Source organism: Cherax quadricarinatus, chromosome 1, assembly GCF_038502225.1.
Source record: "Cherax quadricarinatus isolate ZL_2023a chromosome 1, ASM3850222v1, whole genome shotgun sequence".
Lineage (NCBI taxonomy): Eukaryota > Metazoa > Arthropoda > Malacostraca > Decapoda > Parastacidae > Cherax > Cherax quadricarinatus.
The window spans coordinates 63970588-63978970 of NC_091292.1; positions in this window are offsets into that span (position 1 = coordinate 63970588).

Below are 8383 nucleotides of genomic sequence, written 5' to 3' on the forward strand. Positions count from 1 at the left end.
GAAGAGGCGGGGCCAGGAGCTGTGACTCGATCCCGGCAACCGCAACTAGGTAAGTACTCACACACACACACACACACACACATACTCGTGGAGGAGTCACGCGGTTTGAGCTCGTGTTTTGGTGGTAATTTCTGACTGTGCCATAAGGAATAGAGTGTGGGATATAGGTGTGTGCATGCATAAGAGTGCATATAATCACTTAAGCCCCGAAAAAAGGAAATATAAGTGATCACAGAAAAGAAAACAAAGGAAATAGTGGCTGAGTGTTTAGTGGGGGCCGTTGGAAGAGTGAACGGTTGTGTCAGGCCTAAATAGTGTTGCCATAATAACGCAGTGGGGAATTTGAAGAATAAGTGCGACTCAAGACCAGGGAGATAAGAGATATTTATAGATGTGTCAGTAAATACAGTGAGTGAGTGAAAAAATTAGAAGAGCTAGAGACTATAGTGCATACAGGAAGTTAGTGGAAAAATTACCGAGAAGCATCAAACTTCTTCAACTTCTGGGACAGGACAGACCCGCAACGTTACTGCACTGCCAGCCGCAAGTAATATTCACCTAGTTTGAGTTGCATGGGGTCAATAGTACCTGTCTCTAGCTGGAATTGGGGATCACTCTCCTTGAGCTATCAGAATTAGAATAAGCAGCATTTACTGGCATTTAATAGAATTTAGAGGTAGCGGCCTATAGGCGAAGCCTAGTGTATTTATTTTTTAATGTAATTTTAAACGCATAAGACAGTACAGTGGGAACCAAGAGATCGGGTACATATGCAATACGTATGTAGTACATAAGTGGGAAATAAGGACTGTTTACATAAACATATGCACACACTAGGTGAGAACAGCTCTGCTGTTAGGCACTTGAATAGCTGTAGCACACACACACACACACACACACACACACACACACACACACACACACACACACACACACACACACACACACACACACACACACACACACACACACACACACACACACACACACACACACACACACACACACACATACAGACACACACACACATATATACAGGATTTCACACATTCATGTGAAGTGACCCTATAACCCTTCCTTTCCCCCCATCTCTCTCCCTCTCCTCTCCTCTCTCTTCCTCTCTCTCTCTCTCTCTCTCTCTCTCTCTCTCTCTCTCTCTCTCTCTCTCTCTCTCTCTCTCTCTCTCTCTCTCTCTCTCTCTCTCTCTCTCTCTCTCTCTCCCCCTTTCTCTCATCCTCTCTCTCTTCCTCTCTCTCTACCTCTCTCTCTTCCTCTCACTCTTTCTCTCTCTCTTCCTCTCTCTCTCCCTCTCTCTCTTCCTCTCTTCCTCTCTTACTCTCTCTCTTCCTCTTCTTTTCTCTCTCTCTCTCTTCTCTTGTCACTCCCCCCTCTCTCTTACCTTTTCCCTCTCTCTCACTTTCTTCCCCTTTTTCCCTTCTTTTCCCCTCCTTCTAGGCTCCCCTTCTCTCTCTTTCTCCCTCTCTCTCAATATCTCCCCTTTTTCTTTTTCTCTTTCTCTCTCTCTTTCACTAAAAAAAAAAAATGGTTGGGACTCGCAGGAATCAGGGATCAGATGACAATGGTACTGGTAGGGAGGAATGGATGGAGGGGCAGTGGAAAAGGATAGAGCAAGAATGGGAGAGAAAATTAGGAGAGCTTTCTGAAAAAATGGAGAAAGAGCTCTCTGTGAAATGGGAAAAGAGGTTGGAGAAGGAGACGAAGAATTGGGAGGCACAAGTCGAAACTGCAGTAGCCAGGGTGAAGGTCATAGAATTTGAGGTAAACAGGCTGAAGCAAGTCTCAGGGGTAGTGACCAGAGAAGACACACCATACGAAGCTGAGAGGCTGAACAGGAAGGAAGGAGATATGAATTATGCTAAGGTCATATCAGCCTGCAAAGAAGGGCCAGGGAGTGGAAGGGAAGAGCAGATGGGTGCAGATGGAGAGGGAGATAGGTCGAATGCTGAGGCACAACCATGCTACCAAGAGCCACTGGAAAAATCAAGGGAGAAAATGACCACATACAGACAGGAACCAGAGTCACAGAGGAAGAGGCAATGGGAGGAGGAAAGGGCAAAATCAGTGATTATCCATGGGCTTCGGGAGAGAGAGGAAAGGACACACACTGAAAGATGGCAGGAAGAAAGAAAGGAGATTGAAAAAATCATCACGGAAATAGGGGGAGAAGACATGGATGAGATTGTAAATTTTCAGAGAATAGGGGGTACTTGAAGGGGAGAAACCGACCGATCAAGCTGATTCTCAGGACAGAAACAGTGCAGAACAGGATCCCCCAAGAGAAACCATGGTTGAAAAGTTCGGAAGAGTACAAGAAGGTGTTCCTAGACAGAGACAGAACACAAACAGAGAGACAGCAGCTGAGGGAGAGGACAAAAAAGCGAAAGGAGCTAGGAAAGAAGACAAGGATGGAACCAGCAGAGGTCAGTCAGAGCAGAACAGAGCAGCAAGGGCAAGCACACACACAACTATCCTCAGAACCCCACAAACTATCACACCATCCCAACACACAATACAATCCATACCCACAGCTTCCACCCACCCCCCAACCATAGAATCCCACAGTATGCTACTAGGTCTCCCACCCCCACAGGCCCCCCAAACCACAGTGTTGGAAAGGAAACTGAAGGTATGGTACACAAACGCTGATGGAATAACAAACAAGTGGGAGGAGTGGCACGAAAGAGTCAAAGAGGCATCACCAGACATCATAGCGATCACAGAAACCAAGCTTACAGGTATGATAACAAATGCCATCTTTCCAACGGGATACCAGTTCCTGAGAAAAGACAGAAGGAACAGGGGGGGTGGAGGAGTGGCCTTGCTGATCAAACACCAATGGAATTTTGATGAGCTGGAGAGAGGAGACAGCGGAGAAGAAAGTGATTACATAGCGGGAACTCTTCACTCTGGTGGTCCCAAGGTGATAATTGCAGTGATGTATAACCCACCACAGAACAGCAGGAGACCAAGGCAAGAGTATGACGAGAGCAATAGAGCGATGGTTGACACACTGGCTGCAGTGGCCAGAAGAGCTCATGCATGCAGGGCAAAGCTCCTGATCATGGGCGATGTATGTCAGAGAAAATTTAAATTGTTGTCTTAGACATGATATAAGATTAGAGACATCGAACACAGAATCGGTTTGGCTACAGTTCCTCGAGGGACATGACAAATTAATTTTGGGTGTGATTTATCGGCCCCCAAACCTTGATAGGGAGGGCAGTAAGCTGTTATGGGACGAAATTCATAAGGCATCTAGATATGAAAATGTTGTGATAATGGGTGATTTTAACTTTAGTCAAATTGATTGGAACAATATGGCAGGAAATCTTGAGTCTAGTGACTTTCTTGATACGGTTCAGGATTGCTTTTTAGAACAGGTTGTGACAGAACCAACTAGAGGAAACAAACTGCTTGACTTGGTTCTTGCCAACAAAGATTCACTAATTAATAATCTTGAGGTTAATGATGAGCTTGGGAAAAGTGATCACAAATCACTTAGTTTTAATATATCATGGAATTACCCAGATAACTGCAATCAAATCTCTGTCCGAGATTTTCGCTTGGCCGACATCATGGGACTGAAAAATTACCTGGGTGTGCTAAATTGGGATGTCCTGACTATGGGTCAGGTAGGTGATCTTGGTTGCCAATATGACGCTTTTCAGAGCATAGTTTTAGCTGGTATAAACCTTGGTAATAAATACCGACAAGTTGGTTTAGAAAGACACATAAGCAAACACTATAACATATTTATTAGAAAACGTTTCGGTTCTGGGACCTTGATCACTTTGAAGTGATCAAGGTCCCAGGACCGAAACGTTTTCTAATAAATATGTTATAGTGTTTGCTTACGTGTCTTTCTAAACCATAGTTTTAGCTGCCCATACAACTTTTGTTCCGAGTATGGAAATTAGATTTGTAGATGAATGGTTCAGAGAACCGACATGTTGATAAATTAGACACATGTGCAACTCTTGGGTATCTTTATTGAGGAAACGTTTCGCCACACAGTGGCTTCATCAGTCCATACATAGGAGAAACTTGAAGAACAGGAGGAGAATGAGGTAATCAGTCCCTCAACCTTGAGTCGATGAGTTCAGTCCATCAATCTTGAGTAGAATACGGCAGATGAGCGGAGAAGCAGCTTATAAACCGTATGGCAGGAGAGGTGTAGCAGTCATAGGTAGTGTCACAATTGTTCAGTGTGGAAGTAGGTTGTGCCCAAGAATTAGGCAAGCGAAGAATTCCTAAGTATTAAGATCCCAAGAAGTTGCAGTGTCTGACAGGTTTGTAGATGAATGGTTCAGAGAACCGACATGTTGATAAATTAGACACATGTGCAACTCTTGGGTATCTTTATTGAGGAAACGTTTCGCCACACAGTGGCTTCATCAGTCCATACATAGGAGAAACTTGAAGAACAGGAGGAGAATGAGGTAATCAGTCCCTCAACCTTGAGTCGATGTGGTCAGTCCATCAATCTTGAATAGAATACGGCATACGTGCTGAGAAGGAGCTTATAAACCGTTGGCAGGAGAGGTGCAGAAGTCATAGGTCGTGTAACATTTGTTCAATGTTGAAGTAGGTCGTGCCCAAGAATTAGGCAAGCGAAGAATTCCCAAGTATTAAGATCCCAAGAAGTTGCAGTGTCTGACAGGTTTGTAGATGAATGGTTCAGAGAACCGACATGTTGATAAATTAGACACATGTGCAACTCTTGGGTATCTTTATTGAGGAAACGTTTCGCCACACAGTGGTTTCACTGCCAACGGTTTATAAGCTCCTTCTCAGCACGTATGCCGTATTCTATTCAAGATTGATGGACTGACCACATCGACTCAAGGTTGAGGGACTGATTACCTCATTCTCCTCCTGTTCTTCGAGATTCTCCTTTGTATGGACTGATGAAGCCACTGTGTGGCGAAACGTTTCCTCAATAAAGATACCCAAGAGTTGCACATGTGTCTAATTTATCAACATGTCGGTTCTCTGAACCATTCATCTACAAACCTGTCAGACACTGCAACTTCTTGGGATCTTAATACTTGGGAATTCTTCGCTTGCCTAATTCTTGGGCACGACCTACTTCAACATTGAACAAATGTTACACGACCTATGACTTCTGCACCTCTCCTGCCAACGGTTTATAAGCTCCTTCTCAGCACGTATGCCGTATTCTATTCAAGATTGATGGACTGACCACATCGACTCAAGGTTGAGGGACTGATTACCTCATTCTCCTCCTGTTCTTCCTGTTTAGATTTAGAAAGGACATAGGAAAGTATTGGTTTGGAAATAGGGTGGTGGATGAGTGGAACAGTCTACCTAGTTGGGTTATTGAGGCTGGGACTTTGGGTAGTTTCAAATTTAGGTTGGATAAGTACATGAGTGGGAGGGGTTGGATTTGAGTGGGACTTTCACATCAGAGCTTATTTCTTGGGTGGCATTGAAAATTGGGTTGGGCAAATGTTTTGTTAGTGGGATGAATTGTAAAGGACCTGCCTAGTATGGGCCAACAGGCCTCCTGCAGTGTTTCTCCTTTCTTATGTTCTTATGAAAGGTTAGACAGATTATATGTTATGCAGCGTGTTGGTATAGAGTCTGTCCGTACAGTAGAGGCACCTTATTCTGATCATAGGGTAGTTGTTGCGGAGGTGGGGTGGGAGGCATTAGCTAGAAGGCAGGCGAGTTACTGGAAATTAAATACAAGGGTTCTCAGGGATGAGGAGGCAGTGGCGGGGGAGGCAGGGCAGGGCCTTTGACAGGGCTGCCCACTCTCGCAATTGTTGTTTGTGTGCATGCAAGACCCTTTCTATAGTTTGGTGGAGGCAAGAGTACGAGGGGACAGGGGCAGGGACGGGTGGCCATGGCCAAGTCTGGTGTGGTACATGGATGACGTGATGCTTTTGGTGGATGAGGGGACACGATTGGGTAGGCTGGAGGAGGTGGTGCGGGTATACGGAGATGCCTCGGAAATGGTAGTGAATGTAGAGAAATCGTCAATTTTAGGGTTAGGGATGTGGGAACGGAGGGTGGATTGGGGTTGTTGGGTGGTTGCGACCTGTGTGGAGGTTTTGAAGATATGTGGTATTGTATAGAGGGCAAATTTAGTCATGGCAGGGGAGGATAATTCTGCTCGTTTGGATGACTGTGTGGTAAAGAGACTGGGAGCACTATGACCAACTCATCTCACTATCCTGCAGAAGTTGATTGTGATCAACATGATCTTGTATAGTAAGATTTAGTTTGTAGCACAAGTGTTCCCGTTAACGACGCCGGTAATTCAAAGCATCCAAAGGAGGGTGTTCAGATTTTTGTGGGGGTCTAAGTGCGAGTGGTTAAAAAGGGAGGTGGTCATGTTGCCAGTGTGAAAGGGGGGGATGGGTCTTTTGGATTTATGGCAGAGGGTTAAGTGTGTTTACATCAGGCAAGAGTTATTGCAGGAAGGAGTTTTTCGGGACGGACGGTTTGGGAAAGTTCATGAGATGTTGCTAGGATTGTATGGGGGGTGGATCTGTGTGCGAGGTGGTATTGCGGGTGTTGGCATTGCTCCAGGAACGTGGGAAGGTTAAGGTTGGGGCATTGTACAGGGTGATAGGGGGACAGGTGGTGAACCCAGGGGAGGGGTTATACCCGATTTACGATTGGGCAAACATCTAGAGAAGATTTAGCAGGTTGTGGTTACAGCCCAGGGTGTGGGAGGTAATGTTCAGGTTTTTGCACGGTATCTTGCCATCTGGTTCGATACTGAGGGATCGGAGGTTGAGTGGGGAGAGGCGTTGTGGGTTGTGTGGGGGAGAGGAAACGACTTACCATTTCGTGTATTTTTGTGAGGGGTTGGAGAGTATCAGGAAATGGGTGGGCAAGGTGGTGCAGAGGGTGGGGGGAGGGATGTGTCAGTATTAGAGGCACTGAGTTTAGATGTGGGAGGGGTGGAAGAGGGTGCGGCACGGGCGCTAGCATACGTGATGGTGGACTACGCATACATATCCTGGTGCATGAGGGGATTGAATGCATGGGAAGTGAGGAAGCGTGTGCTGGCAACGATGGTATTCTATACTATGTGTAGGAAGAGGGATCTATATGGGACTCAGTGGGGGGAATGTTTTTCTGAGGGTTACCGTACCCTCACAGTAAGTGAAATGCTTAGTATGTAGGGGTGGGGATCAGATCAGGGGATAGACGCCGGGCTTGCCGTCCAGTGGCGAGGGTGAATCTGTTGGTGCTCCTTTGTTGTCAGTCAGCACTCCAGGGTGGAGTGTGTCACTGTCACATTTGGTGCATGTTCTGGTACGAGTGGTTGTCCTGGTTCTATTCATGGCATGAGTGGAGGTGTCTGAATATTATACATGGTGGCTACAAATGCCTGTGTGTGTTAATGTATGCCAGAATGCTGAACGGTGGCAACTGCTGCCGGAGGGGAGGTTAGGGGTTCTTTTGCCTACAGAGAGAAGGCTTTGGGATCTGCAATCCTATCATGTGTGATCCTGACATGTCATGGTCAGTTGCAGCCACTTAGTGTGTAGGCATCGTGCAAGCCAAGTCACTGGCTTAGTGTGTAAAGTATTTTCTTTGTAATGGTTTATATTCTGCAAGTATGTCTTGCACTGTAGGCATGCAACCAGTGGGGTTTTGGGGATGGAGCTCGAGCCATCGGGTGGGGCATAGGTGAGGGATAGTGGGGGATGGATCTAGCATTGTGGTGGCAGGTGACAGCCTTTTGTTCTTTAGTAGAACGTTGTTTGTACCAGATTTTTATTGAGTGGTACACACCAAGGGTATCTTTTAGGGTAGGGGGGGGGTAATGTTTTGTTATTGTCGCCCTGCTCTTCTGTGATCAGTGGCGAGAGTAGGTAGTGGACAGGTTGCAATAAATCTCATGGTGTTGAGATTATGTGAATATTTATTATGTGACGTACTGAATTGTTTTTAAATAAAAATATAAAAAAAAAATATCCCCTAAGGTCGTGCATTCATTGCTCATTTTCAAATAAAATTTGAACTTCAGTAGCATTTAAGATCATACATTGTCAAAAACATCTTCTATAAGTTCACAATAAAATGAATTTTAGTGTCTAAATTTTAAAATGTTTGATAAAGTTGTGATCCATTAAAGAAACCACATCAGTGTTTAGAGATATTCAGAAATTTATGTGAATGTTCAGTATTGTAGAATTAACTAGTCTGCAATCAAGACAATAGTTTATGTAGATGATAAAACTAATATTGAGTAATGTTCTCACACTAACCCTTTTTATTGTATATCTTACAAAACTTTAAGAGTTGCCTCCCAGGTGCTGAGGTGAGCGTTCGTATGCTCTATGCCTGGCCCTCTGGTGGCGAAAATCAACATTACCCA